Here is a 22,670-nt window from a genome sequence, read left to right as displayed (position 1 = left end):
AGTAAGAACAGAAGCTATAGGGCTTTGGCCAGCTGCTATATCTGCTGCTGTATTAATTTGCTTGCAAGGTGGAATATCTGGAAAATGCTGATTCCCAGGTGGTGATGTATGTGCAAATATGTTAAAATTAGCTGGAAAAAATTGCCAACGCTGAAACATTAGAGGACTCGCAATAACAAAGAGGGGAAAAGTACAATTGCCTTTGCTGTATAATGTGTCTGATAGCTCCAGCAATTATTTCTTTTCATAGGGAGATTGTATAGAATATCAAATGAAAATGTGATTTATTGCCTTGTAGATTGCATTTATCCACTAGACAGTCCTAAAGCATCCTAAAACCTCAACACTATAATCTCAGTAATCTTGATTAACAGTTTAAATGATAAAAAAAGATTTATCGTTTGAGATTCTGTATGTAACGTTCCCTTAATTTTGTGGAAATAGATGATATTTAAAGGTAAAATAAAGAATGGTTATTAGTACATGGGAGACAGTGTTTAAAACAGACCTTCCAGGGCAAAAAGAAGTTCTGCTTTTCTGCTGCCCTACAATTTTCCAATCACAAATGGCTTAAAAAAACATTCATTTTCCCAACATAAATGGCTTAAAAAACCATTCACTCCCTAAAAGGAGGGAAACAATACCACAACGCCTGCCTCCAATAAATCCTGGTAGCATGGGTGATGTCATATTAGCCATGAAAGGTTCTCTTTAAAAGCAATACTGTTGTATATGTATATATCTAAAAAAAAACTAAACCTTTAGATGCATATAGGGGAACCACTACTAAAGTATCACAAATTTGCACCCAGGCATTGGTGTACTCTACCAGTTCACCCGTCTCTTTTTAGTTTGTAATCTGATGACCTTGAATCACATTTGCTAGTAATGCTGGAACACCCTCTTTGCAGTTTCCCACATACAGAAACATTATGTAAAATAAATCTCAGTACTAGGAAGCCACAGAAAACAAAATGTTTGAAATGCCCATTAAAATACTCTTTTACCTAAATTATTCTGGAACACAATTTCCATGTTTAGTAAGCCTACCATTGCTTGGTAAGGATTGCATCTTTCAGCCCATTGGATCTACCAAGCCATGTGAATACAAGGGTACCCATCCTTATCTTCTTTGCTTTTGAAGACTGTGTGGCTCTGTTTCCTGTTCTTCATTCAGTGCCAGTCTGTAGCTGTTCATATTTGGTTAGAATACTCCAGGGTAGAAAGTTATTCATGAACGTGTAAGGTCATAATGACAGGGCTTATTTCAATAGAGAAGGGAGAAGCAGAGAGTAGGGATGAGGAAACTACTTACTGGTTAAGGAGATCTTCAGCAATCAATACACATTTTGAAAATGTCATATACTGTATCTTGTTACTCCACTATAGGCCATCTAATAAGATCACTGAAGGACAAAACACTCTCATCTGATGTCCGTAGGTACCTTGTCAATCAAACCATTACTTCTAAGTACATTGACAGTCACATGAGTGCCGAGTATGGGTCTGCTGAATAATGGAAGTCTATGGAACTGTAATGAACTGTAATGCGCATGCATGATCAAGAGGTGAACAAAAAAGGCTGTGGCCTTCAGATCTTCAGAAAAACATTGCATCTTCCAGGATGCCACATTTTTCTATCACCTTGCTAGATAGTGTGGGGGAGGGGGGAGGGGGGGTTAGGAGGGACTGAAAAGGGGTTTAACATTATATCCCTAAACTGCTGCAGAGAGAGCAACTTGCTAAGCTATAGAGAGCTATGGGCAAAACTAGATATGGTTATTCTCTGATAGTGCTATCAAGGGTGCCCACATCTAAACAGCCACAGTAGCAGCATGGGTGACAACACTTTACTAATTTACCTGCAGAATGGACACCCTTTCGAAGGGAGTGCCCACAGGCAGGATCCACAATTATTTACAAAATGTTCTAGTGCATAATTAGAAAAGCAGACCGCTTATATTACATGCATTTTTTTTAAGTTTAGCCATAATTCTACATTAGCTCTAGCAGGAAATAAGAACATTTCTGCTTTATCCGGTGTCATGTTATGTAAGTTGTACTTTCTGATCACATCAAACCCACCATATATTTAATTCTACCTGTAAAATTCAGGAAAATATGGTATATACTGAACTAAACATAGGCAGATGTTTTTTATTTCTGTTTGTGAGCTGACTTCATGAATGAAAATTGGCTGTCAGTCAGAATTTTCTCTCTCACAATTTTCAGCTCCATTTTGCTTCTTAAAATGGATGAGTGCTTTCCTTGCAGCTGGATCTTAAAGCAGCCACTTTAGATAATGTGCGGGTTTTATATGCCGGTGAATGGGAAAATGGTCATGAATTTGTCACAATGTAATTATCTCAAGTCATATGATGTTGTCATAGACTTAGTTAAAGCCTTTTCTAAACACAAAAGAAGAAGGTAATACTTCTATAATAACTTCATGGCAGAATCATCTATTCTTGCATTTGAAAGTGGTAATGCATGCAAACATAAGATTAACAAAAAAAGCTTTTTTAGTTGCAACTGGAAATTGTGATCTGTATATACTGGACGGTTCTGTAGTGTTTACATGAAAAACAAAGATGTTTCCAAAGCCAGCATTTATACCTTGTGCTGATTTGTGGCATTTAAAAATCAGAAAGAAGACTAAATTATTAGCTTTCTTCCAATGACTTAGTCTTGTAGCAGAATTTTAAAATTTTTAAACCCCATTCACAGGTGCAAAAGAATAAAGCTAACTCATCATACAAAGCCAAGAAAGAATTGTCACAGAATGGCAGGAATAAATAAGCATGTGGTCAAGCCAAGCAAATAAGCATCTAGACTTCCATGCATTTATTCAAAACCGAATATCCTGTTCCAGATTAACTTAAATCTGAACTTCTGGAAGGTATAAAGACCATTATATCAAGGTTTAACAACTAAATAAATGTGTAAAAAAAGACCCCCAAGATGTTTTTGGCCAACTTTTTCATTCTTTTCCACAGAGGCCCGCCAGGTCATAGAAAGAGGTTGTTGGAGTCAAGTTTACAATGAGTACATGGTAAATGGTAAATCCTGCAATTTCCAAATTTGTGGTCCCAGAATATCTGTGTCCAGATTCACCTGTGCACATTTTTAACTATATTGCACTGCTTCAAATGGCGAAGGAGATGGATTTTGGATAAGTCTTCCCCCTTGATATAAGTGCAGCCAGTGTCAGTGCAATAGGCAAAAAATGACAAACTGCAAAAGGAAAAGATTGGGTTAGTTAGGAAACTGGTTTCTAGCTTTTGGGGCAATCAACTCCTTTGCTAATTTTTTAAAATATTTTTATTTATGACTTTTTATCTTTTTAAAGTGGTTGATTTAAGGTCATCATTCACTTTTGATTGGCTTTATATCTAAAGCATTTTTTATTCTTTTTTGCTGCCAAGCAGGGGGTAATATTTTGGGGTATTCACTTATTTTGAGGATATATTGTTTTTTATTAAATTTTAATAGCAATTCTAAAAAAGAAAAACCCTATGTATGCTGTTTGTCTCTAGGTAATTTGGGCCTATGTATATATATATTTATTATTATTATTATTATTATTAATATTATTAATAACCAGCATTTATATAATGCCAACATATTATGCAGCAATGTACATAAATAAGGGTTCAACAGCTATCAATAGGATTCACCTAAATCAAACCTTTGCTCATCCCTAGTTCCTCTGGGTGCCATTATCCAGAGAAAATATTTAATGACAGAAACAACTGATTACCTAAAGTTAAAATAATAACTTTTTGTTTCTTTGCATTCATATATAGAGGTGCACACTCAGGGGTAAACTCAGTATGTCCTATCTTGTAATTTTACTTGAATATTTCCTAATATTCTTTAATATTATGACATGCAGTCTATTCTGATGCAATAATAATCTCTGGAGTTTCAAAACTTCTTTCTATTACAGTGTGTAGTTGTTTCTGGTAACTTTTTCTAGCACAGGACCCTCTGTGTATTCACATGATGCTGATTAAAGATCTGTCCCTATTTGCTAAAAATTCAAAGGCTTCTCGATCTGCCATTAGAAAAGTCTATAACTTAAAATTATTTAGGTTTACTGGTAATATTTTCTTGCTGCAAAATAAAAGTATACTTTGACACTGGAAATAAAGCATTATTAATGTTTACTTATGTTTGCATCATGGGGAAACAGCCTGGGAGGTCATCTTGTTTGTCACACGTCCCCTGAGTTCTTCAGCCCTAGAGGTGACCATATCTTCGCACCATAAAACCCCTGAGTCATGGACCTGAAGAAAACAGGCTATTAATTGTTGTCCAAACACCTGAGCTAGGTTATCCTACAGGGGATGTAATATCTATCCTTTATCAACACAGACAAAGGAAGCTCTATCCTTCTATTGTTATATCTTGTCATCACCTAAAGGTTTTCTGCTTCTCCAACACAAAATACGTCCTAGATCTGGTCATTCAACAAGTGTATTATTCATTGAGCTAAGCACTTCTAGTCTTTGTGGTTCAGCTGAATGTCAGTGTGATATCATACCTTCACATAAAGCAGTCCTGTTATGTTTTGTTACACTCCTGTTTTGTATTGTTGTCTTTAGTGGGGTGAGAAAAATATTATAAAGGAACCTATTTCTGTATTTTGGAGCTGGAAATTAAAGCTGACAATACACGTGTCAATTTTCTAGTTCAACTGAGCATCCTATTCCATCAATTTATCAATCTACCATAAATCAGTTTTTTATGTCTATCACCCAAAGGTAGATTTCAAAGAATGTCATATTTAAACATTTTCATTTATTGTTGAAGTATCTAATTGGTTTTGGAGCCCTTTCATTGTTTTCTGTTCAAACTAATTTTGAAGTGTTCGTACAAACACATATCTTTGTTAAAATTCAAGTAAAATTAAAGTGATCATTTTGCACTGTAATTGATTACACTGAATCGATAGTAAAAACTCCACCTTGCTGGGTGTGGTAATACAATTGGGTAATTTTGATCAGCATTTAAAACAAACAATGAAATGAAAATAAATCCAACTGAAGTTGATTTGTGTTTAGTCTGCTGTGTGTTTGTATGTATATTAAGCACTTAAAGAGGAAATCACCCTTATGAACAACAAAAACTGAGACCAGGCAGGTAATTTATTGCAGAAGGGACAGGCTAGGTTCCTTCGTAATAAAATAAACTTACCTGCAAATATTTGAATTACACTCACCTGTCCTCAATCTGTTTCAGGTGCCACCATTTTACCTGGTCTTCTTCTGGGTGTCATTTCTTCAGATGTCTTAAATGGCCAGGGCAAAAGAAAGTAACTTCTGTGCATGTCTACATGAGTTAAATCGTCTCTGGCATCCCTTAGTATACCCCAGATACCCAACATATCCCAGCATTCTACACGGATCTGTGTATGCTTCATTGTATTGTATCTCAATGTATACCTTTTCTATATAATGTTTTATTGAAATGTCTATGCTACAGCTGTTTTAATGCATGCACATCAATTAGCTTTCTAAAATGTAAAAGTCAATAAAAGATACAATTACAAAACATTCTGGTTTTAAGCCCAGCCAAATTAGTTTTTGTCAGTTTTGTGTTGAGCAGGGAAGAATTCGATCCCCATTTGAGATATTTCCTACAATTGGCTGTAAGCTGAAAATCTTATTTACCCCTCTCTAACTGCATTCTTTATGCATGGCTATGTAGAACCCATAGTGAGTTGTTGATAGCGACACTGGCAATCTCTGTCAAAACTAGTTTCCATCTGTGGCTGAGTATTTCCAAATAACAATACACTTTACAATACTGATGCAGACAGACTTTACTTGGTGTTTGCCTTTTACAGGTAAAGAATGAAGGTGGGGATCCTCATTCTAGACACTGAACTTATTAAAAGTGAACAACATGGCTCCTTTCATCAGACAATAGATTAGGACTACTCCCTAGGACTGTATTGTGGGTGAAACACGTCAAGAGAGGCATTTTGCTCTCTTGTGTTATTAAACTTTGAAACCAAGATGTTGGTCTTTATTAAAGCTGATTGAAAGAAAAAAAGTTTTTATCAGTGTGCAGCCCTAATTTTAGTTCAGCAAAAAACTTATAAACCTAGCTAGTGACCTAGTTTTAAATACATTGTTCATGTTAGGTTAATTCGGCCTGATTTTTTAAAGATCTCCAAGACTGGAAAAGAAAGTGGAAAAGAAAGTTGTCATGGGTGAATTTGCATAATCCCGCAATCCTGGAATGCATCTCGTCCCAGATTGAAAACATTTGCCAATTTGTTTTTTCATTTTTCTTCCCCCTCTTTCATATATCCACACGGTAAGTTGTATTTATTCATTTTCCTCACCACTAGCATTATCCCTATGTTACCTCTTTTACCCCATACTGTGCTTCCATCCCCAGACAGGAAGTTTACTACTTCTGATCCTCCTCATTCCTTCTTTTTACGTGTTGAGTGCATTTTGAACTGTGAGTACTTTTCTATTTATCTATCCAAAGCAACATATGTGTTATTGCACATCATTATCATATGATGTATTTATATGATTTTAATTGATTATCACATGTTTGCATTTAATATATCCTGAATTGAATTGATTTGAATTGATTATCACATGTCTGCATTTTATATGTCAACTTACTCTATACCGTCAATCTATTTGACACTGCACTAGCCTAAAAGCTATTGCACACCTCTCAAACCATACACAGATATGTGACCTTTTTGATCCAAACCACCTTCCCCGATATTCAATCACTTATTTACTAGATCATCTTTTACATTAAACAGTATAGACACTATACTCACATATATATATATATATATATATATATGTACAATATATGCGATGTGGTACACACTATATAGGGCGCCATATATATGCTGTATAGCACCATATACATACAAATATGCTTTGGGACTTTACTATCATTTTAAAATAATCAGTATTTAAACCATAAATTTGTGACTCTTGTCCTATAATTACCTAAACGTACAGCTATATGACGCTTACCCTTTGGTTTTAAATCACCTTGTTAACCCACAGCACATTATTATTGTATTGATCAGCATATATGTATTATCCTTAAGTCCCCTGAAGAAGCCAATAAGGGCAAAACGTGTCGGTACAACGTATTATACCACGATTATTCAAGCACTCCTTTTCTTAGAACTATCAGTGTATAGATTATCAGTCCCCAACCTACTCTGCACAAATAGTGGGGGGACTGGGACAAAATCGCCTGTAAGTCTATCTTATGTATACATGTGCCTTCTATGTTTTTATTGAATGTTATATGAATGTAATGTAACCTACTCACAATATATATCTACTTATTGCCAACAAAACCCCTGCTTTTTGTCTTCCTTTCTTTTTATACCCATAATATTTACATGTGTTCCCTTTTACTGAGATCACAGAACTCCTCTTACAATGCCTTCAGCTGCCTTTTCCTTCCTAAAGACCAAAGCAATTTTTGCTTGGGTATCATACAGCAATCCTCTGCCTGAATTGTAATTGTCATGTAAATTCTGTACCTTGTACAATTCGTGGCTGTATTTTACAGATCAAACCCCAGTGACATATTATGTTCTTTGCTTGCACTTCAAGTTCACTATACCCAACTATATATCTATTAGTATATCTATTGGCTATGTCATCATTGCAGAAGTCCAGTTTTTATATCCCTTTTATTTAAATGTCAACCTTTCACTTCCATCCCACACAGACATAGAATGTTAGAGGAAACCAATACAATCAAATACCAAAACTCCATTATTTCTCTTAAAATTACAGCTCTTAATGGTCCATCCTATAAAGCTGACCTTCTCCGCCACTACAAATAGCATTTTTATGTTTCATTATAAACCGTGTTATAGGAAAAACCACAACCCAAAAGAATGCAAAGCTGCTTATTATTAAAATGTCAGGGTATAAGTCTGCACTGCTGTGTCACCTTTAATGCTCACGGTAACATGGTAATCTGCTATCAACTCACCAAGGGGCAAGGTGGCCGTATAAAAACAAATAAATACAATCCTGTTTATTTTCATTACCGCCCAGACTCGTGAGGGGTCTTAGCAGAGTCTGCCAAAAGAAAAAAAATGAAAAAAAATGTTGCTCTTATTTTTTTGTTATTTCAATAAAATACTTTAGCAACGTTGAACATTATATCTGGTTGCTATGGCAGCTGTGACTGGGTTTAGTTATTGTGAGAAAAAAAAAATTAGTCACCGAAGGGAAAAAGCATTACGAACAAAAAGGGAGAGGGAGGTTTAAAAAAGCCTGACATATTGAAGGACAAGGAAAAAAAGTTAAAAACTATAATAAAAGCCACCTTTGAGTAATCAGAGAGCTGGTACCCCGCAGCTAAATGCACCAGTAGTTTTGTGTTAGTAAAATATTTGGTTTTATTCGGGAAAACCTATACTGTATTTTAACATTATTCTGAAAAACAGGGAACAACAAAGAAATTTGTTTGGTTCTTCAGTACTGAAAACTCTTGTATTGCCTTAGCTAGAGAGTAGACATTTAACAGATATCATGCCAAGCTGCTGTATAATCCCCACTTTTTAACTCAGGCTCCAGTCTCAACTATATGTTTTTTAGTTTTGGTTATCATAGTAAAGGGATGAAAATGGTACCTGTTGGGAAGATGCTTCAGTCAGTTTGTAAATGCATTAAAGTAATGCAATGCTTCCCCAAAATAAGTGGGGGCAGTGTTATGACCTGGGGTAGCTTCAGTTGGTCAGGTCTAGGTTCAGCATTGCTATGTGCCCAAAAATGAGGTCAGCTGTCTACCAGAATATATTACATGACCAGGTTTTTTTCATCAGTTGATTTTTTAATGGCACAAGCATATTCTAAGATGACAATACCAGGATTCCCCTGGCTCAAATTGTAAGGGAGTGGTTCAGGGAGCATAAGACTTCATTTTCACATATGGTTTGGCCATCAAACTATAACCTCATTAAGAATCTGTAGGATGTAGGGAAGTGGTCCCCAACCTTTTGGAGCTTGCGGACCAGTAATCTCATGGGCTCCAGAGCACGCATGTGCGGGGAGCCGTATGTCACTGAAAGGGGAAGAAACTTCCCCCCAGAGTGACGTCATGGTGCCAGAATCCGCGCACTCTTCCATGGAAGGCTCAGACTAGACACACAACCCACCCACCGCCCTGAGCCTGCGATCTGTACGGGAGATATGGTCTGCTGCTTTGGCCAGTGCGCCCCCCCGCCAAGTGGGGTGCTTCCCCTAACCCCACTGAGGGGTGCACCGGCTGGAGCCATGGCCCACCTGTCAGAGGGCTGCAGACTGGGGGTTGGGGATCCTTGATGTAAGGGAAAAAACATGGTGAATGCATGCAGTAATCAAAGCTAAAGTTGCTCCAAGGAAACCAAGGAAATATTAGAGTGCGTGACTTTTTTTTGAACTGCATGCAACTGGGCATCCCTCAATCCTTTGTTGCCCCAGTACCAAGTCACAGATGGTAATGGTATAAGTGAACATATTAATCAAAGCATGTCACCAGCACAGCTTAAAGAAGAACTGTACATGTTAGTGGTTGGTAAGCTTCTTCCATAATCAGCAAGTATGCACACCATACTTGCCGATTATGGCACAAACCTACACGTGTGCAGGCATCCTGCAGCAACAACTGGCCCATAATCCTGCCACATGTTAGGAAGCAGAGTTTTTTTTAGCCAATTTATGTCCACTGATGCTTATACTCCTGCGCAAGCCTAGCATCTGGCTTTGTCACGTTGGGCCTCATTTATCAGAGTTCCCCAGGACTTGAGAAGTTGGGAAAACCTGGGTGAGCCAGCAAACCTGGAATGGATTTCCAAAAAAAAAATAATTTGATGTTAGCTGGCAAATGTTTTCAATCCTGGATGGGATTAGTTCCAGGTTTGTTGGATTTGGGCTTGGTTTATGATAGTATTTCTGGTAGTTCTAGTATTTTAATAACTAAATGGCCCTACGGAGGTACAGGGGCAGTTCACCCAGTGTCTTCTTTTTAATTCTTAGCTATTTGTGTTAGCTTTCTATTGTTGCCTGACTGTGTTATATATTAATCTGATTTATTAGGAATCCCCTTTTTATAGTTTTTCTATATTTAAATGATTTAACTCAATTTAAAGCTACTTGATTTAACACAAAATTGTTGTTGGGACCTTTACAAAGACTAATTAGGTTCTAAAACATGTAAAAGAAACAGGGTTGTGCCCTAAGGTCCCCTCTGTGTGCATGTTGAGCTCTAAGACGGGGACAGGGCTGCTCTGTGCTTGTTACATTCCCTCGGGGATCACAGCACAAAGTCAATGAGTGTTATTCATCACTGAACTAGTCTATAATGTCTATAATTTATCACTTCCTCATAGGTCTACATTGAATTACTAAGTAGAAAGAGAATGGCAGAGCTGTTTCATTGACATTCTTGTATTTAAACAGTGGTACTAGTGGTTCATTGCGGAAGAGCTTTGCATTAACCTAATGTGTACTCATACCATCTATTGTACTTCAGCCTTGTCAGATAGCTTGGAGATATAGCCAGGCCAAGAGACTCTTGAACCATGCTTCATCAAATATTCCTCTTCTGAAGACTTCTAAACAGGATTTAAAGCTAACTTGTGAAGAATTGCTACAATAAAGTAAACTATCCAGACACCTTCCCCCACACAAAAGTCCTATCAACATTTCTGAGAAAGTTTGCAGCTGTTTGGGACAAATATAATGGATCTTACAAATGTGTAGAGAGTTGAGTAAAAAAATACAGGTGAGGGAGGAAATACATAAAGGTATGGTAGGATAATTATACGCATCTATAGGTATACCTATCTTTTAAAAATTACTCTAAACCCCTAAAAGAAAAAATAAAACAATTGTGAGCAGGCAGGTTCTTTATTGCAGAATGGCAATGCTATGTCTCTATGTTCCTCAGGTACAAACATACCTGTCTTATCTTTTCTAGTCTTTGTCTCAGGTAAATCAAGATGACCAAAGACTTCCAAACCAGGAAAAGGATGGGCCTAAGATGTCAATACCAGCAAGGGAGAGGTGAGTTTGTTTTATTGTAAAAGAGACATAAACTGTGATATAAAGAACCTGCTCACAGTTTTTTATTTTCTGGTTCAGCTTCCCTTAAAGTGGACCTAAACTCAAAATTTTTACTTTACATAACAGGGTAGACAACCGTTGTACATAAAGTAAAAAAAATTCCATTTATTTTTATTTTTTTAAGTGCACCACCCTTTAAAAAAAACAAGGGATTCAGCATCTCCCTTTCTGTTTTGTTCATTGCAGCAATTAAGACAAAACAGGAGAGCCAAGCCTCATGCATTCCTGGAGGCTCTTGAGGTTCTCAGCAAAACACCTCATTTTAAAGCTTATAAAAGTAGTCTTAAGCTACTAAAGTGCATTCAAGAGCTCCCATCACAATATTTTGTCAATATACAAACAGCTCAATTGCTTTCAACATCACACTACTGATCTGTGAATACAATTGACCACCTTACTGCCTATACAAATTATACCTATATACCTAAGATCATTAAATAGGAACAGTAAAAGAATTGAAAATGAATCCAAAAATGATTTCAGATGATTTTCTACCATTAGCAGTTTAGTTAAAAACTGGTGGAATGTGCTTGAACAGGATGGCCTATTCATAAAAAAAAGTTCAAGTGTAATGCAAAAGAATAAAGAGGGTACATTCCAACCGGACCCTTTTCAGATTTCTTTGCTATTAACAGAAGTCTTTCAAGCGGGCTGTGGTAGTACTTTAAAGTTGGACTTTGAACAAAATAGACAGAGGTTGCAAACTCCCTTTTTAGTGCTGTATGTGACCACCATTGAAAAGATTTTTCCTCATTTGTATATTTAGAAACTGGATGGAGCAACTGATCTTCCTCACGTTGTCTAAAGTGGTAGTTATCTAGCTGCAGAAACTACAATAGCCCCAAATAGCAGTCAGTGACTCAGTGATCTAGCTTAGCAGAATGCTATGCAGAGTTGTGGTACACCTGTATTGATGCCATATTTTCACCATAAAGAAAAATCTGTATAGGTCTAAACTACCACAAGCACAACTGCTATTTCTTTTTTTTTAATAACTATCCCCATGGTCCCATTCATTCCTAAACTGTGCCAGGCCGGTTCAAAGGAAGACCAAGAGTTCTCCGATTCTGATTCTGGGGAAGGAAGCACAAAACTGCAAATAATGACTTTCTGACTTCTCTGTAGTTGTAGTGTTTTCTGAATAGAATTATTTGTTAATAAATTGGATTTATTAGATTTAATAGTAGCTTGGAGTCAATCCAGTCCTATCATTCACCTCAATATTTTGCTGAGAAAGCATTTTCCTTGGTCAGAATATCACTATGTTTAGAAGTTCCAGTATGACATGGCTTTAGGCTATGTTGTTTGGTATGATTGTCATGGTGCCTGCAAACGCAGCATACTCCCATGAGGAAACTCTTGTAAAATACTGAATTGTGAAGGAAAGACATTCTGTACATCAAGCTCAGAGTGAGGTGGGAGAGCTAAAGTACTACTGACCCTCTTCACACCCTGACTTTGTGTTCTTTTCACGTTTTTCACAGAAGCCTCTTTGCAAGTGCTTAGATTTGCTGCAATAAATACATCATAAATTAGCAGAGGTTCATATAATTTTATAAAAACATTTTTATACTTTAAATATTTTAAGGATCAATGCAACCAAAGGATTTTGAATTATTAGTGCTGCCTGCTCTCAGCACCAGCCATCCCATGTGTATTGGAAACAATGCAACTTCCTTGTATTAATTTCCACCCATTACCTGTCCATCTGAAAGTTTTTGTTTTGTTCTGACCTACACTTTTTTCAAAAAGAATGTGAATTCTACATAATAGATGCATTAAGTGTGCTGACCCAGGACCTCATACTGAGAGAACTCACTAATGGATGACAAATAGTAGGAAATCCCATGTAGTGTAGATCTCCAGCAAATGTCATAACTAGGTGGGCAGACCCCTTGACAACAACCATTTCAATTATTACATATCTATAGGATTATTTAAAAATGCTGAACACAGAGAAATGGTTACGTGCAAAGTATATAAATCCAACCAGATTACAATTCTGATCAGATTAAAGCAATCAGTGTAATGAAATGTAAATTCTGATTGGTTATGGCACGTTGCACATTGAATTACTGAATGAGCTCATTCATATGACTCCACATGGCTTGTTATATTTAAACGGGGCTGTCGAAGGCTGGATTACTTTGTCACAGTTTGTCATTTCCAGCAAGTTAACAGGCATGACCTGGCTAACAGGGCAATTAACTCAGTAGCATTGGAAGAAAAGAGATGTTCCTGGATCGAGTCCATCTACAAAACACGTCAGAGGGTTTGCCATTGCAGTTGAACAGATCAGAACTGAACATACTAGCGGTATACAGTTATATTGATCTAACTTTTGATTGAACCAGTGATTGTTGGATCCTAACAATTTACAGGCTACTCTTAATTTATACAATATCTGTTCATATTGCTTTAACCTGTTATATTGATTGACTATGTGTGCTGGTTAAAATATTAATAAAGTAATAATTGCAGTTTTAACTGATTATTAATGTTTTAGGACAATGCATAGGCACTGGAAGTAAACTTGCTGACAGAAAAAAATGAAGTGTACAAATAAATGATTTACTAGTTTGCTGCTCCCCACTTAGTGTCCATTTAGCAGGATGAGGGTGTATTCTTCATCAAGATGGGCTGCTGCTAGGGTCCAGGAGCTTCTTGTGCTTTATGGCAGGTGTGCAATAGAATAGTGACCGCACAGAATGAAAGATCACTTTAAAAATATGTTGTTTGCACAATGTATCTACATTCCTAGCTAAAAGGTATGAAGGTAAGAAGAGGAGCTGTTTTGTAATCCAGCATATGCTATCATGTATGCATTACCATAACCACACCTTTTGATGTACAGGGTTGCCACTTTATTAACGGGGCACCCCAAATGAACCTTACCAGCCCACTGCAATGCAATGTCCTACTACATGGTGGTATGCTAATAAAAGTGCATTTTCCTGTGAGTTTTGGTGCCCGGGATGAGCTAGTGCTGTTTGAACTAGCACAAACCAATGGGTTGCTCCAATGCAATGTGTGCCAACGTAATCATCTACCTTTCCTTTTTCCTCGGCCTCTCTATTTCTCTATAGTCTGACCTTTGTTTAAACTCTGTGTTGGATGGTGTGGGAGAGGGTCAAATGTTCCATCATTCTCAGAAGCAACAGGTATTTTGTGGCAGCTCTGGAAAAGAAATTAATTTGGTTGAAAACATGGCAAAGGACAGTACAATTAAATTGGAATGGGCAATGATATATCCATTCATCTGCCAACTCAAATTAACTCAGCTTTTGTTTTGTAACTTGCATGCTGAATGTCAGTCTTATAAATTGGGTTTACCCTTTTTCTTTAAATATTTCCCATGGTCCATTTTAATTTCCCAATATTTCCTTTCTTTCTACAATAAGCCCAGAGCTCCTTCAGATCTCTGTGCCGACCCTTTGCAAAATTTCATCTGTTTGTGCCCCCAGCCCATCTGTTCCACTCCGTTGACACAATTGTAACCAGAATCTAAAAAATCCTCTGTTTTTTTTCTACTTTGTTCCCAAGCTCCTCTGATACAGCACATTTCTCAGACAACAAAAATAATAATTGCTGATTGTTTCATATGCTTCTCTCCTTTTTTTTTTTATTCCTTGTTAATTGTACGAGGGGAAAAAAAAGTCGCAACATCTGCTTCATTTGCATTTCCTGCGCAAGGCAGAGTAAGCTGTGAATCCTATAGAGCTCAGCTTGGATGATGAGAGAGAGGTAGAACAGAGGAGGCTTTGAACTGCTCACTTCAGAGAGAGGCAGGTTTGTCTTACGTTAAGCGAGGACAGGCAGTGGGATGCTGAAACAGAGTTTTGGGGGCTCTGAGGTGTTTATTGTATACTTGTAAGGTTCATTTTGCTTCTCACATTTCCTCTTCGTTTCAGTTTAGTTGCATACCATGCTTTCTTCTTCTGAGAGAAGTTAGAAACAGCTGCCAGGGATGAAAAAAGTGCCAGCACAACGCTGGTGTATGATCTCCGTTACCACACCCTGCCTTCTGGCGTTCTGTTCTACACGGCTGTCTCTACGAGTTACGTTTGTACAATCCAAGCAGTACAGAGAAGCTGCACATGTTCCATTGTGGAAAGATACAGCTCTGGAGTCGCAGACCATGCAGGCCTTTGTCTCAGCGATAAACAATAGTGGAAAGGTCACTGTACCTTTTGTCCAGTGAAGACAGGTGATGCCTGTCCTTTACAGTGACCTTCAGCTTCTCTTGTAGTTTAAGAATACGCACAGTGGAAGGCATGAAAAAGTCTCAGTTCAAGAGTCGACATTCAGAGATTTAGAGTATGCCTTAGGGTGCATTCACAACATGCTACTAGTAGAAATATTGAAAAGTAGCATTGTAGGCAAATAGTTTAAAATACTAAATAAAAATACATAAAACTGCAGGTACAGAGCTAAATACACATGCACACAGGTACAGCCATATCTAACTTCTGGCCTCCAGGCTGTGATTAAATAGAGTAGGTGAAGCAGCAAAGAATTAAAGCATTTAGCATTAATGTATTTTAAATAAAATATATGTATATTTATAAATTTCTTTAGCTATATCAAGAGAGAATCCCACACATGGCTGGTGACACCATAATCATTGACACCTAATGGAAAATATATAAAGGGCACACTCTATAACCAAGCCATGGCTGAGTTTCTCTAGGGTTCCTCCAGGTGTTGCTTGGTGAAGAAGTGGACTACCTCCCTAGCTGATGGTGCCTGAATAGTTCTACGACTGGCACTGCGTAAAGTCAGTGGCCTGAGACTAGTAATTTCCCTTCTCTTTTCGCTCAGATAGGTATTTATTTATTTATTTAGATGTGTCAATTATGGCATTCTTTTCAAAGGCCAACAGTGCCAGGGGGCCTTCTACCTCTGCATGTAATAAGGCTCCCATCTTACTGACTGTCAATGATGGTGAACTTTCTATTTACTGGCCAACTAGGCCAGTGAGCATCTTACCCCCTGACCATCCATATCAAAGAAGAAGCACTCCTACCACTGAGAAACAACGAGGCGCCTCTCCTACTGACCGTAAAGGTCAGACAGCGTTTCTTTCACTGACCATCTATGTCAGGAAATACCTTTCCCCCTGATCATAAATATCAGGGAGTACTTCTACCACCAAATCAAGGTAGGGAGCACATCTTCTACGGATCATCAATTTCAGGAATCACCTCTCCCTCTGACCACCAATGTCGGGTCAGCTGTTCTTTTACTGACCATCAATGTAAGGAAGTACCTCTTCCTCTGACCAGGAATGTCAGAAAGCACTTCTATTACTGATTAACAATATCAAGTAGCACTTGTAAATTAATACCCTAATGTAGATAGGGCACTTCTCACCTGCTGACTAAAATAAGTGGCCCTACACTGACCACTATTTTAGGGCAAAACTATGATTGAGGTTTAGGGCAATGATGGTATTAGGTAAAGAGGAAAAGAGAGGAGGTGGTGATGGAGGGGAGTAGCCTAATAAGGGGGGTTGACAGCTTCCAGAAATTAGTTATTATGAGCAGTTTGTTTATCCACCCACCCGACCCTTTGCTTGAGTGGGGTTAGGGGGTTATGGTTGAGGAGAAGTTGGCGGTGGGGTCCGAAAAGGTTGGAGTTTTGGGTTGTGTTTACAGGGTGGCAAATCCTTCTTTGGTATAATGTCCCCTTTAAATTTAAAAGAAAAGAAGTTGGTGGGGATCAGTGTGCAATAGATATAGCCTCTGAAGAGGTGCTTCTGGGGGCCCAAAATATCTGTTGCTAAGGCTTGGTCAGAGTTATCTGGTTTGAGGTAGTAACATCTTCCAGGACTGGCAACCAAACTGTTTATTAGAAAATGTGAATTGTTATTAGGTCACTTTGTATACGTCACTCTGTTATTAAAATTTTATTTTTGGTTATTTTAGGGTTGGAATTGGGGGACTGGGCAGAACAGGGGTTTGGGGGTCTTCTGAGCTACCCTGGTCACGAACATTGCTGTAAAAATTTTAATATACCATGGAGGAGATGTTAAAAGATTATTCACCTGGAATGTCAAATATACTAGGAACCCCACATTTATTATTCATTTTGATCCACAACTAAATGATAATGTTAATACTCCATACATTCTATATCTATAAATTAAAGCAAGGGTTCTCTGAGACCTGGATAATATTAAAAGTGCTCCTCTGGAGTAAGAAGGTTGAGAAAGTCTTTCTTGACTGATCATTGCTGAATTCCTGCGATCTATAAAATAGGGACTGTTGGCCTATGTGGGATTTTTTAGCTAATAACCTTCTACTATTTGAGGTTAGAACAATTTTAGATTTAACTCCAAAACATATAATCTCCTATTTATATACTCCACATGTATTTCTAAGCTTGGGCTGACAGGACCCATAGGATATCTGTGAAAAGGAACAAGGTATTTAACTAGGTTTTAAAGCATAGCTAAACCCAAGAAAAAATGTTATATACTACTGCTTACCAGTATAGGCTGGAAAATATGTAAGGTATGGAAAAACACAGATGCACGTTGCCTGCAGTCAATGGGAAGAAGTATCTTGTCAGCTGTGCCCTTTAAACATTAAGACAAAAAGTATTTTTGGAATATGCAGCAACGAAGCTGAAACATGTCAAAACACTTCAGAAAAACAATCACAAAACATAGAAAGAAAGACTACTAGAGATTTATATTGGTAGATTGTTCCTATGGTTTATTCAAAATTGGCCAACATAATTTTGCCAAATTTATATTGGGTGCACCAATGAAACATTGACAAGTATTTGGTAATATACTATAATTGTAGTTTTAGTTATCAAGCTACCACTGCACATAGCAATGCCCCTTCATGCACCTTCAATGCACCTTCATTAAACTAACCTCTCCTGTTGCCCTATGGCTATTATTTCCTATAACCTTAACCCAAACATCAACTCTTCTTAGACCCTATTGCTAACCACAGGGAATCCAGGATGCACTGGGTATCCCAGCATGTGCAGCTCAGCAACTTTTGCTGGTGATCAGGCATATAAGAATACTTATTGCATAACCTGTCCCTATATGCAATTTAGCCATAGATGCAAACACTCACTAATATGGAGGGACTGTCTATTCCTATGCTGTCCCATTTTTTGGTCTAATCCAAGGACCTCTATAATAAAATATCTTTTCATCAAAACTTTTATACATTTAAATCTTTTATCCTAACTCTAAAAAAGTCCTTAGAAAAACAGAAGTGAGAAGTAAATGGTTTAACCATTCATTTTTCTCTATTAATTCTTCATGACTCCTGTAACTAAGAATGTTGCAGGGAAGTGTTCTGTGCCTACACACTTTGATAAAAGTTTACAAACTAGTGTACCTTATTCTGCCATAGAAATCATGATGGCCCTAGAACACATAGTTAGGCTGAAAAAAAGACAGCCCAATCAAGGTTAACCACAAGGGACATAAACATACTAGAAAACCTGGATTGGTATTTCTTGAAATCATTAACACAAGAGAACACCTGAAATAACTTTTAAGTGTTAGGAAACCCCTTTTATAATTACTATATCTACAGCTCACGGTATTTTATAACTCATCACCTGATAACTTAAATTTTATAACCCATCACCTGATGGCTTACAACCTCAGGGGCTCCTAACTCAAATTTAGAACTGCTTCTACTTCTTAGTTGACTAAATTCATACTTTTACATTTTTGGGGGCTTACAGAAAGCTTATAGTTGAAAGTACTTGTGACAATACTTGATTTCACCTACAGGGGGCAATGCTAGCATATTGTGAGTATCCTCTTCTAGTCCTGATGAGGTATAGGAGATACAGGAGAGGAACAGTTACTATACAGAAAAACACAGTTGTAATAGATTGCATTTTTAGCTTTTTTGTTTTTACTTTCTTTCAGTAATATACTTCCTATCCTTCCTGTGATAACACTTACTATACTGAGTCTTTTACATATACAGTAGGGTTGTAATTGTAAGGGCTACTAACCCCCCCCCAATCCCTGGAAGAATAGCAGTAATCTGAAGCATAGGGCACAGCAGATTTCTGGTAGGATCAAACAGATATAACAACAAGTATATTAACAATCAACAATGTATTTGATTTATATACATTTTACGATTGAATGGAAAACATTTTTTTTTACCATTCTTGCAGAATTCAAACATGTGAGTGTTAAGCAGCCCTGGCTATGGCTCTTGTTATATTCTGATTGGATTTAGTATGCTAGAAACACACAGCTTCACTTTGTTCTTGATATAATTTCCCAGTCAATGTTTTCAGATAATGTGTCTCCATCCCTGATAACCTTATTGATTTTCTTATCTTCTATCTATGTTTATAGCTGTAGAAGTTCTAGTGGTTTTTTTCTTTCATTTGTACTAGTCAAGCAAATATCTCGTTACTTTAAAAATAAATCATAGTAATAAGGATATTAACATGCACCTGTCAACGCTTCAGAAGCCATTTTGTTGGACCGAAAAGGTATTTATGAGGCAGTCGCTCTGTTCATGGGATAACCTACTGAAACAAATAGTGAACTGCTGGTAGTAAATGGATGTTGGCTATGGGGTGTATAAAGGGGGAGCAGGGGGTTGATAGGCCTTTGACATCAGGGAGCCCATGCTTACTTTTGTTTCCCTTCTTTTAGTAGGTCAAACATTATATTCTCTACTTAATGCCCAGAACAGGAAATGAGGGAAATCTCTGTCATTGGAACACCGACAGCAATAAAATACCCAACCCTTTGTCTTTTGCTTCCATTGATGTGATTCCCCTCTGTCCAATTATTTGAATTGCCTCATCATATAGAAAATTGGGAGATTTTTTCTTACTTTCTGTCTGTTGTAGTCTGTCTAATTCCTAACATATATTTCAGTCTTTCTCAGACTCTTTACCTAAGGAAATAACTTTTAGATTTTAGGGAACCCTTGACAAGAATAACATCCATTACTCACTGTATATTAGCATGGCAATTAGTGGGAAGAATGTCTCTTACATTGCTGGCCATTGGGAAGAATGTCACCCGTACAGATAGCCAAAAAGATAATTGGTGTCATTTATACTGATCTGAGGGGCACAAACTGCTCATTGCTCAATAAACCCCTAGCAACTTCTGGAAGAACCCTTGGAATTCTGCAGAACTGATTGAGAAACACCGAAATAGAAAAATAATTGTAAAATCACTTCCTTTTTTCTAAACAGTTAATCAACACTTACAGGTCCTTCCCCTCTACCAACATATGGCTGGACAGTAAAGAGACAATTTTAACTGATAACTGTTAGCAGAGACTGCAGGAAGATTTCAGCCCACAAGATTAGGGTGTACGGGGCTGATAGCTCTAACTAATGTTGAAAGACCAAAAGTTGCCCTATGGCTATTATTTCCTATAACCTTAACCAAACATAAACCCTTCTTAGAACCCTATTGCTAACCACAGGGAATCCAGGATGCACTGGGTATCCCAGCATGTGCAGCTCAGCAGCTTTTTTATTAAGAGGATGGTGATCAGGCATATAAGAATACTTATTGCATAACCTGTCCCTATCTGCAATTTAGCCATAGCTGCAAACATTCACTAATATGGAGGGACTATCAATTCCTATGCTGTCCCAATTTTTGGTCTGATCCAAGGACCTCTAAAATAAAATATCTTTTCACCAAAAAGTAGTGAGCTGGCAAAACTGCTGGTCTGTTTCAATGACTCAGGGCAAAATCAAAGCAGGTGGAATTAAAATGTCATATATACAAATACATAAATCTGGGCCCCTGAGCTTTTTGCCGAAATGTGCAAGTATGCACAACAAATTTAAAGTGGAACTAAAACCAAAACCAAAAAATGACACCTTTATTCCAGCAGGTCCCTCGATGGTGCTGGTCCCTAACGCAATCCAGTCCAGCGTCACCCTGGAATTTCCCTTTGTCCCAGCGCTGCCATCTTCATTCTTCATTTCTGTCTTCTTCTTCGGTCTTCGTGGCACTGCGCAGGTGCGAGATCGAGTGACATTTACAGCACACTGTAAAGGGGAAAAAAATGGGAGCTGATCTCACTGCGCTTGTGTGAGATCAGCATCTCTTTCCCCTAACAGCAAAAATGCCCCTTTCTGTGCATGTCCGAGATTGGGGCATATATATATATTCCAGGGTAGTGTGATTCCAACACATTACTTTGTCCTAGCACAGAATTGAATGCAGGAAACAGGAATATCTCAGAAATGGGACTTCATAAAGACAAAGTAACTGTATGTAGCTAATCGTGTTTCAGCTTTAAACATACAAATACCTTTAATACATCTGGAGTTCAGGTACACTTTACCAGACTAAAAGGGTAAAATAAAAGCAGTCATTGTTGGGGTGTCATACACTTTAATGTGGGCACTTGAGAACTGCATATATATTAGGGATTTTAGGGTGCAGTCAGGTTCACTTTAAATATCTAATACTGACTAACATATTCCATGAAGCCTATACTAAAAATAAGTAGCAGCATTCCCCAAGGAAAATCATGTATCACTGAAAATAACCTATGGGATGCACAGTTCCCCTCTAAAGGTTCTCCCACTGGGTGGCTCTTGCTCTGTTGTAGAATGACAAACAAAATCAATTTGCTAACAAAGCGTTGACCTAAAGTCTATAAGGAAGGTAGTCAGTCAGGCGGTCCTTACAAATCACATATCCCCGTGTATTTCCCAAGAGTTGGGACTGCAATGCAAACATTGCAGGATGTGCTGGCTTCTAGCAGTTCACTGCAGTTAGCACTGACCATCTGATTCTAATTGACACTGACAATCCTTTGCAGCACTTACATGCCTAGTTTATACTACACAAGTTCAGGAATGCTCAGAGCGCAACCGAGAATACATCCAAGACACACAAATCAGAACGGGCTATATTCTCACATCCTCTTTTCTTTGCTTTTAAATTTAAAAGATATTAGGTCTATGGGGTCAGTTTACATATAAGTATACATAAACCTATGCTGTGTTTTCTTTTAAATTGTATGTAAACTCCAATGATCAACTTCTATTTGGTCTCCTATGGTCTGGTATGAGTCATAAATACACCAGTTGTATATTTGTTTCATAAGTGAAAAAATATCTATATTTCCACGTGTTACATTTTATTGCACGGAAATTTATTTTACATTGTAGGCCTATAATTCTAAGGCATAACTCACCGAAATATGTCCAATATTTATTAAATTTAATAATAAACTTCAAATAAAAAACACAAAAATCTGTTAAAAAAATAGTGAAACCTGTAATATAACTGTACATTAGCATGTATAATATATATATTATATAAAGATTTCTTTGTATTGGACTTAATAAAGCTTTTTTGTATTGAATCCAATACAAAATTATTTCAATTTCCCGGTGCTCCTCCAGCCCGCACCGACATCACTGGGAAATCGCAGATGAAACAAGGTAAGTGGGGTTTTTTATGTTTTTTGCGACCCCGAGTGTGACTCGGCATTACCGCTTTAAGTGAGTCACACTCACGAATACCGCTGGGGGGGTTAAGCTACATAG

At 37.5% G+C, this 22,670-nt stretch overlaps 1 long non-coding RNA gene across 1 annotated transcript in view; it reads right to left on the bottom strand.

Annotated features, from left to right (window-relative positions):
• The window catches only part of LOC140325031 (uncharacterized), a 60,377-nt gene that overhangs the window by 20,231 nt on the left and 17,476 nt on the right, over nt 1-22,670 (bottom strand). Inside the window, exon 2 of the long non-coding RNA XR_011919630.1 lies at nt 17,617-17,706. This is a non-coding gene — a long non-coding RNA (uncharacterized lncRNA). The remainder of the gene's footprint in view (nt 1-17,616; nt 17,707-22,670) is intronic.

This window comes from Pyxicephalus adspersus, chromosome 2 (assembly GCF_032062135.1).
Source record: "Pyxicephalus adspersus chromosome 2, UCB_Pads_2.0, whole genome shotgun sequence".
Taxonomy (NCBI): domain Eukaryota; kingdom Metazoa; phylum Chordata; class Amphibia; order Anura; family Pyxicephalidae; genus Pyxicephalus; species Pyxicephalus adspersus.
The sequence above is the reverse complement of the archived record's forward strand: the minus strand, read 5'-3'. Positions and strand labels throughout refer to the sequence as shown.